Raw genomic sequence first — 9,114 nt, 5'->3', positions numbered from 1 at the left:
GGAAAAAAAATAGCAGGAAAACACAAAAGTCTGTAGACACTGAGCTTGATGATACCTGATCCATTTCTGTTTTTTTGTTTTGAATCCTTTATAAGACAACATTCCTAAAACATCAAACATTTTAATGAATGACTCAATCCCGAAACTTTGGTTGCATTATTGTTTAAAGTACACTCATTGATCTGCTGAGTTTCTCGAGCCCATTGTGTTTCTATGGACAAAACAGTGCTAGCTTTTCAGGACAGTGACGAGGGCTAAGTATGAGCTTAGATGCACGAGAAATTAATTCTCTGTGGTGGTGCACAGCCTCATGGTGAACCGGCCCTGCTTGTATCGCCATGTGGCGGGGCGGCCATGGGGAAATGGCGTCGTCAGAGGTTTCTCTCTGACTCCAGCATCCCTTCCAGCGCCCACCCTGGGCAATGATTATGACATCACAATGTACCAGGTGACTGAGCTCATGCTGCCCTTAAAGGGTCGTGGTGAATTTGAATAAAAACTGTCATTAACGACCCTCAGCATGGTGGCTGTGTTTCTCCCACTGCTCACATGGGTGACCCCGACGAGCCCAGACATTTTTCTGGACTCAAAACACCATGGATTCAGCAGAGGTTAACGCTGTCGCCATTCAGCTTCCTCCCCTTTTATTTGCATGAGTGATCAAACCTTTGGCTCATTTGATAAGACAGAATACAAAAGTTTTAAATGAGGAGTATAAAATTAATTTATTTGCTGATGACGTATTGGTGTATTTAACAAATCCAGCTCAATCACTTTTGCATTTGAAGGAGGGTCTGATGCAATATGGACGTCTTTCTGGATATAAAGTTAATTGGGATAAAAGCGAAATATTATGGGTGAGTGAAGGAGATTATTCAGCTTATAAAAACATTCTTAATTTGAAATGGATGGATGGAATTAAGTTTTTGGGTATAATTCTCAATCTTTATATAAATTAAATTATGTTCTATTAATGAAAAAAATTAAGACTGATTTGATCAAATGGAAAGATCTACCTATTAATTTATTGGGTAGAATAAGTACAATTAAGATGAATATTTTTCCACGTATGCAATATTTATTTCAATCTGTTCTGTATTTACTTGACAATATTTTTTTTCGAGATTTGAATAAAATGGTTAGGGAATTTTTATGGAGAGGTAAATTTTCAAGAGTAGCATTGAATAAATTAACTCGGAAATATGAGTTAGGGGGACTGCGTTTACCACATTTTTGAAATTATTATGAAGCAGCCCAACTTAAATTTATTAGTTCCTTGATGGATTTGGAACAGCCACCTAGTTGGGCCAAAATTGAGATGGCAAATATTTCTGAATTTGAAATACATCAATTTTTGTTTAGATGGAATGTAAATTTGTTACACCAACATAATGTGCCTATACTAAAACATTTAATGAAATTATGGACGATGAAAAAGAAAATGATAGGTTCTAGTGGTGAATTGTCGGCTTTGACTCCATTGTATAATAATCAACTTATTCCTTTCTCAATACATAATCGGAGTTTATTACATTGGAGATTAAAAGGTGTGGAAAATTTGGGAGATTGTTTTAAAGACGGTAAATTTTTATCTTTTGATCAGATGAGGGACAGTTATGGTATTGATAAGAATTCTTTGTTTCTTTATTATCAAATTCGATCTTTGGTAAAACATGTATTTGGTAGAGATATGATTTTACCTGAAATGACTAAATTTGAGACTTTTCTTATGAAGGTACCACAGAAGGGATATATTTCAGTTATGTATCAAATATTACAGGATGGTATGGATAAAAAGGGTTGGGATAAATCTAAAGGTAAATGGGAAGTGGAGATTTGTTTTATTTTTATTTTTTCTGAGGATGATTGGTCAGATATTTGTTATGATACTGTAACTAGACTGATAAATGCACGTTACGCAATGATTAGTTATAACTTTTTACATCAATTATATTTAACACCTGAAAAACTAAAAAAATATGGTTTTCATGAATCAGTTTTGTGTTTTAGATGTAGTAACGCGGTTGGAACTTTTTCTCATGTGGTTTGGTCCTGAATACATATACAATCTTTTTGGAAGAAAATTCAGTTGTTTTTAGAATACCTGTATAAGATTAAAATACTTTTAGATCCGACAGTGTTTTTATTGGGTAGTTTGCAACCTTTGGAAGGTCTGGGATTAGATAAATTTCAACTTTCTCTTGTATATTTAGCTTTATCTGTAGCGAAAAATTGTATTGCTAGTACGTGGAAGGATTTGAATATGATTGATATTAATAGGTGACATAATGAGATGAAATATTGTTTAATAATGGAAAAAATTACATCTGATAATTATAATTTTTTTCTTAATAAGTGGTTGTTATATTCAGAATATTTACATTTTGATTTACATTGATTAGATTTTAATATGTATGCTTTTTTTTCATGGGTCTCCTTAGGAGAGTTGACTGAAGGGGAGGGGTTTCTTTTTTTTCTTCTTTTTTTTCTCTTTTTTTCTTTTATATAAAATATAAAATGTAATGTTCATGTTTAGTTTATTGTTATACATGTTACTTATTACCTGTATCTTGAGCGAATAAATAAAGTTTTAAAAAAAAGCTTCTGCCCCTTTTGGATCCACCAACTGAGAACATGGTTCAGGCAGGCGGAAGCACAATTTCAACTCCACAACATCTCCTCAGATGCCACAATGTTCTATCATGTCGTGAGCGCTCTGGACCAAGATACGGCAGCGAGGGTGAACGACATCATCCTCCAACCCCCTGGCCACAGGCAAATACACTGCCCTCAAAGACCTGCTGCTTGGAACTTTCGGGCTAACTCCCCAGCAATGGGCTTGGGGTTGTGGACCATAGATGGGCATGGGGACAATAGACCGTCGGCGCTGGTGGACAAAATGCTGGGCCTGGCAGAAGACCACAAGCCTTTCTCTTCTGCCAGATATTCCTGGAACAGATGCCAGAGGACATCCAGCTGCTCCTCACAGGTGAAGACTTCTCAAATCCGAGGAGAGCAGCAGGTCGTGTGGATGCCCTCTGATGCACGAAGAGGGAGAACGAGGCAGCCCTCAACCAGGTGGCATGACCAGGAGCCAGCCAACAGCAAGCCGCTCCCAAGATCAAGCCAGTTGAGGGCCAGTCGACCTGGTGTTTCTACTATCAGTGCTGGCGAGCACAAGCCCGTAAGTGCCGCCAGCCCTGCGGGTTTCAGGGAAATGACCAGGCCAGCCACTATTGATGGCTGCAATGGCTGGCCACACAAACTGCCTCCTTCATGTGATGGACAGATCCACCGGCTGCCGATTCCTGGTGGACACAGGAGCTGAGCTCAGCATCATTTCCCCCACAGCATTAGAGACTCACACCCGATCTCGAGGTCCAAACCTGCAGGTGGCCAACAGCTCCACCATCAGGCATCAGGACCTATGGGACCCGCAGGGCACAGATCCAGATCAGGAAGGAGAAGTTCTACTGGAGGTTCATCCTAGCCTCAGTGGGCACCGCACTGTTAGGGGCCGACTTCCTCAGAGCCCTTTATGTCAACCAGTAGGCAAAGGAGGAGTTCTCCAGGCTCCAGGAACTGGGAATCGTCTGGTGATTTGACAGCGCCTGGGCATTTCCACTCCATATGGTCCTGAAATTCGTCTGGGGGCTAGAGACTGTGTGGGGACTACCATCAGTTGAATGATGCAACCACCCCAGTCAGGTACCCGGTGCCCCACATACAGGATTTCTCTGCCAACCTCCATGGCACATGGGTCTTCTCCAAAGTGGACTCATTGGGGATACCATCAGATCCCAGTGCATCCAAACGACATGGGTAAGACGGACATTATCACCCCTTTCAGCCTCTTTGAGTTCCTGCGTATGCCCTTCGGTCTAAAGAATGTGGCCCAAACATTCCAGTGCCTCATGGACGCAATTGGAAAAGACCTGGACTTTGTGTTAATTTACCTAGACGATATTCTCATTGCCAGTTGCAACCGCAATGAACACAAAGCCCACCTCCACACACCTCTTTGCCCGGCTAGCGGACTTCGACCTCACAGTCAATGTGGCCAAATGCCAGTTCAGCAAGGAGTCCCTCCAGTTCCTGGGGCACACCATTTCGGCGGCTGGGGCCGCGCCGGCACTGGAGAAGGTAGCGGCTGTTCAACGATTCCCCAAACCATTCTCCAAGAGTTCACCGAGATGGTGAACGTTTACCATTGTTTCATCCTGGAACCGCGCGCACCATGTGCCCATTGTTCGCACTCATGGCCACCAAAGAAAAGACTTTATCATGGTCAGAGGAGGCGGACAGGGCTTTCATCATGACAAAGGAGGTTCTAGCCAGCACCACACTGCTGGTGCACCCGCGGCCAGAGGTGCACATGGTGCTCTCCGTGGATGCCTCAGCTACAGCTGCGGGGGGGGTTCTGGAACAGTGACTCAATGGACAATGGCGCCTGTTGGCCTTTTTCAGCAAGGAGCTACGCCCTCTGGAGCTCAAATACAGCACCTTCGACCGGGAGCTCCCGGCGCTGTATTTGGCCATCTGCCATTTCCGCAACTTCCTCGAGGGCAGGCTATTCACAGCCTTCACGGATCACAAACCCCTCACTCAAGCACTGGTGAAGCCCAAGGATCCGTGGTCCACCAGACAGCAGCGCCACCTCTTATACATGTCTGAGTTTATGACTGACATCCAACACAGGACTGGCAAGGACAATGTAGTGGTAGATGCGCTCTCCCGTCCAGCCATCAACACTCTCACGCCCGGCCTGGATTACAAGCAACTGGCCCAGGCACAGAGGAACAATGCGGAAATGCAGGCCTTGCGAACCGCCATCTCGGGCCTCAAACTCAAGGATGTCCAGGTACCCAACAGCACATTGCTCTGTGACGTCTCAACAGGCACACTGTGCCTGGTGGTCCCGCTGCACTGGAGGGCGAAGTTCTTCAGTCTGATTCACGACCTCGCTCACCCAGCGGTAAAGACAATCGTGCGGATGGTCACGGAGCAGTTTGTGTGGCATGGGCTGAAGAAGGAGGTGGCGGAACTGGCTAGGAACTGTACCAGGTGCCAGACCTCCAAGGTCCAGCAACACACGCGAGCCCCCTCCAGAACTTAGACCCGGTAGTTCGCAGATTCCAACACATCCATGTTGATGTCGTCGGGCTCTTGCCAGTGTCCAAGGAGGCTCGTTACCTCCTCACAGTGGTGGATCGAGCTACAAGGTGGCCGGAGGCCATCCTGATTAAGGAGGCCTCTGCGGAGACGTGCGGGGGGACACTGATCAGCCAATGGATCACCGTTTCAGAATCCTGGTGCACAACACTAGCAACAAAGGGGCGCAGTTCATGTCTGCCCTGTGGACTCAGATGACGAAGCTCCTGGGGGTTAAGCTCTGCCACACCACAGCATACCACCCACAATCCAGTGGGTTGGTGGAGATGTTCCACAGGCACCTGAAGGTATTGCTTATGGCCAGGCTCTCTGAACCAGACTGGGCGGACAAACTACCCTGGGTCCTCCTTGGGATTAGGACGGCACCCAAGGAGGCTTCAGCAGAGATGGTCTATGGAGCATCGCTTTCCCTGCCGGATGAACTTTTCAGCCCAGACCCTGACACCACGGCCACCGACAAAAACCTGCTGGCAGGTCTACGCAGGCGACTGGCCTCCCTAGCTCCCCCACCCCAAAGAGCTCGACTCAACCCAGTTCATTTTCATATGGAGGGGACCTCAAGGTGGACCACTACAGCAACCATATGAGGGGCCACAAAGTCTTGCACTTGTCCGGCTGAACCTTCACCCTGGACGTTAGGGGGAGAGAGGAACTTTTTTTGGTGGACCACCTGAAGGCGGCCCATCTGGACATCACAGCCAGTGCAGACGGCCATGCCTAAGTGCCGGGACTGGCCGCCAAAGTGATAGGATGCATAGCTGGTTCTGGGGTGGGGCGGGGGGGGTTGTGTGGCGGTGCACATTCTCATGGCGAACCGCTTGTATTGTCACATGGCGGGGCAGCCATGGGGAAATGGCGTCGTCGGAGGTTTCTCTCTGACTCCAGCATCCCTTCCAGCGCCCACCCTGGACAGCAATTATGACGTCACAATGCACCAGGTGACTGAGATCATTCTGCCCTTATAGGGGCGCACTGAATTTGGATAAAAACAGTGGTTAATGACCCTCAATGTGGTGGCTGTGTTTCTTCCATGGCTCACAATGCCACAAGTCTTTCCCTTTTCACAGATAATGCATTTTGAGCATTTTTCTCATTTTGTTTCTGTATTAAAACAAAAAAAAACACCTGACAATGTTTTTGAGTTGAGGTAAGAGAAAATTAATTTGTAATTTATTCAATAAAATATTAAGTATTGACTTTGAGGTTGCTGTGAGTGTGGGCAGAGGGCCAAACCATCAAGCAGTCTTTATCTCGACAATATGGATCCCAGGCCTCATTTTAATAAAGTCTAACTGGCTCAAGGTTGATGAGAGTCATGTGAAGGTGGTGGGCATGTGCAAAGAAAATATGCCAGGAGCTTTTATCAGAGGCAGTGGTCATGATCTCCACCACAAAGTGGAGTGGGGGATTGGGGGTGTTCATAATAAAGGAGATCAACCTCAGAGCACATCATGTTGGAACCTTAACCCTCATTCTTTGCAAAGTTGAACCTAAATAGCAAACTCATGGAAAACCAGTAAAGTGGTATTGCATTTAAAAAAAATTATACTTAGACATTTTCTTTCTTTGGCTTGGCTTCGCGGACGAAGATTTATGGAGGGGTAATGTCCACGTCAGCTGCAGGCTCGTTTGTGGCTGACAAGTCCGATGCGGGACAGGCAGACACGGTTGCAGCGGTTGCAAGGGAAAATTGGTTGGTTGAGGTTGGGTGTTGGGTTTTTCCTCCCTTGTCTTTTGACAGAGAGGTGCTGTATTTAGACATACAGCATGGTAATAGGCTCTTTCGGTCCACTAGCCCCTGCCATTCAATTACGCCTGATTGACCTACACACCCGGAATTCGAACCCAGGTTCTGATCACTGATGCTGTAACAGTGTTGCACTAACTGCTACGCTAACCATTCTATCCGTAAGCTAACAATGTGGTCTTTATGAGAAAAAAAAGCTGTTGTAAAAATGTTGGGAGTGGGAGTGCAGATGTGGCATGAGGATGCAATATTGACAAGGTAAATGACATCTTGATAATTCAATAAACTCTTCCTCTCTTAGCTTCTACTGGATAATAGAACTTGAAATTTGCACTTCAAAGGATGAAAAAGACTGAATGTGTTCATGCAATGCAGAAGTATTGAGCATTAAATAGAGAGAGGGTTTTAAAAGGATGAATAGAATTATTTAGAAGTTACTTAGAATTAAGCAATGAAAAGGAGAATGGAACCAGTTTCCTCACGCTCCTTCAGTTAATGGGGGTGAAATATCTGGTTACAAAAATAATTGGGGAGTTGAGGATAAATCAGATGATAATAAATCAGTAGCCTGGCATCAGCTGGAAATGGAAGTTTGCAGCAATTTAAATTTTGGGGAGGGTGCTTTGAAAATGAAGTTCACTGTGCTCATTCATGTGCATTCTTAATGATGCTTACACACACACACACACACACACTCTCTCTCTCTCTCTCTCTTTCTCTCTCCCCCACCTTGTTATGGGCCTCACCCACATAATTCAAAATAAAATTGTAAATATATAAGAAAATATGTCCACTGGAAGTACAGCTAGAATGGATGTATTGAAAGCATGCTTTGCTTTGTGAGAAAAACAGGTTATTTTGAAGACGTGCAAATTGGAGTAGATTAAAAATGGTTGACTGAGTGCATGTGGATTTTGGGGAAACCTAAGGCAGGCTGGACAAAGGAGATGCAATAGATGTTGTTGATTTGGACTTTCAAAAGGACTTTGACATGGTGCCACACATGAGGCCGTTTAATAAGATGACAGCCCACGGAATTACAGGAAAGATACTAGAATCGGTAGACCATTGGCTGATCAACAGGAAACAGAGTGGAAATAAAGAGATCCCATTCTGGTTTGTCACTGGTTACTAGTGGTTTTCTGCAGGGGTTGGTGTTGGGGCCACTTCTTTTTATGTTTTATGTTTATCATTTGGAATGCAAAATAAATGGCTGTGGTTAAGTTTGCAGCTGATATAAAGATAGGTGGAGGGACAGGTAGTGAGGAGGAAATGGAAAGTATGCAGAGAGACTTAGATTAGGAAAATAGGCAAAGAAGTGGCAAATTAAATACTAAGATGGAAAGTGTACGTCATGCACTTTGGTAGAAGGAATAAAAAGGCAGACTATTATTTGGAATGGAAGAAAATTAAAAATTCAGAGCTGCAAAGAAACTTGGGAGTCTTCATGCAGGATACCCTAACCTCTAGGACGTGTTGGTGGTGAAGAAGGTATACAATGTTGGCAGTTGTATCTAGAGGATGCAGATACAAGAGCAGGGACGTAATGTTGAGACTTTATAAGGCACTGATTTAAGAATAGATGTGATGGAATTGGAGAGGGATCGGAGAAAAATCACAAGAATGAGTCCTGCAATGAAAGGATTAGCATATGAGAAACATTTGACAGCTCTTGGACTGTACTTCATAGAGAGGACCTCATAGAAGCATTTCAAATGTTGAAATGCCTCAACAGAGTAGATGTGGCAACGTTGTTTCTATGGTAGGGGAGTAAAGAATAAGAGGGCATAACTTCATGGATGAAGGAAGCCCATTTAAAAAGAGATGCAGAGGAATTTCTGTAGCCGGAGAGTGTAATTTGCTACTATGGGCAGTTGTGGAAGCCAGGTCGTTGAGTGCATTTAAGGTCGAGACTGATAGGCATCTGAACAGTCAGGGCATCAAAGGTAATGAGGAGAAGGCAGGGGAGTGGGAAAAGGGATCAGCACATGATGGAATGGCAGAGTGGACTTGATGGGCCAAGTGGCCTACTTTTGCTCCTCTATCATTGTTTACCACAAGGAGCTCAGTTTAATATTCCAATACGAGCTTGGTATTAAAATTCAGAAATATGCTACATGTAGAAAAAGAAACAATGCAGGGGAAAATACAAACTATAAATGGGTTTACTTTGCTTTGGAGTAGTTTTGCAGTTT

General features: G+C 44.3%; 1 protein-coding gene across 2 annotated transcripts in view; it reads left to right on the top strand.

Moving 5' to 3' along the window:
* The first annotated feature begins 513 nt into the window (after positions 1-513).
* Positions 514-9,114, top strand: part of sgcd (sarcoglycan, delta (dystrophin-associated glycoprotein)) — a 510,268-nt gene continuing 501,667 nt past the window's right edge. Inside the window, exon 1 of one of the 2 annotated variants that reach the window (XM_069898187.1) lies at positions 514-857. The gene's annotated coding sequence lies outside the window, so the exon portion shown is untranslated. Of the gene's footprint in view, positions 858-6,177; positions 6,320-9,114 lie in introns of those variants that run through there. The other variant, XM_069898188.1, reaches the window with a different exon arrangement.

Source organism: Narcine bancroftii, chromosome 9 (genome assembly GCF_036971445.1).
Source record: "Narcine bancroftii isolate sNarBan1 chromosome 9, sNarBan1.hap1, whole genome shotgun sequence".
Lineage (NCBI taxonomy): Eukaryota > Metazoa > Chordata > Chondrichthyes > Torpediniformes > Narcinidae > Narcine > Narcine bancroftii.
The sequence above is the reverse complement of the archived record's forward strand: the minus strand, read 5'-3'. Positions and strand labels throughout refer to the sequence as shown.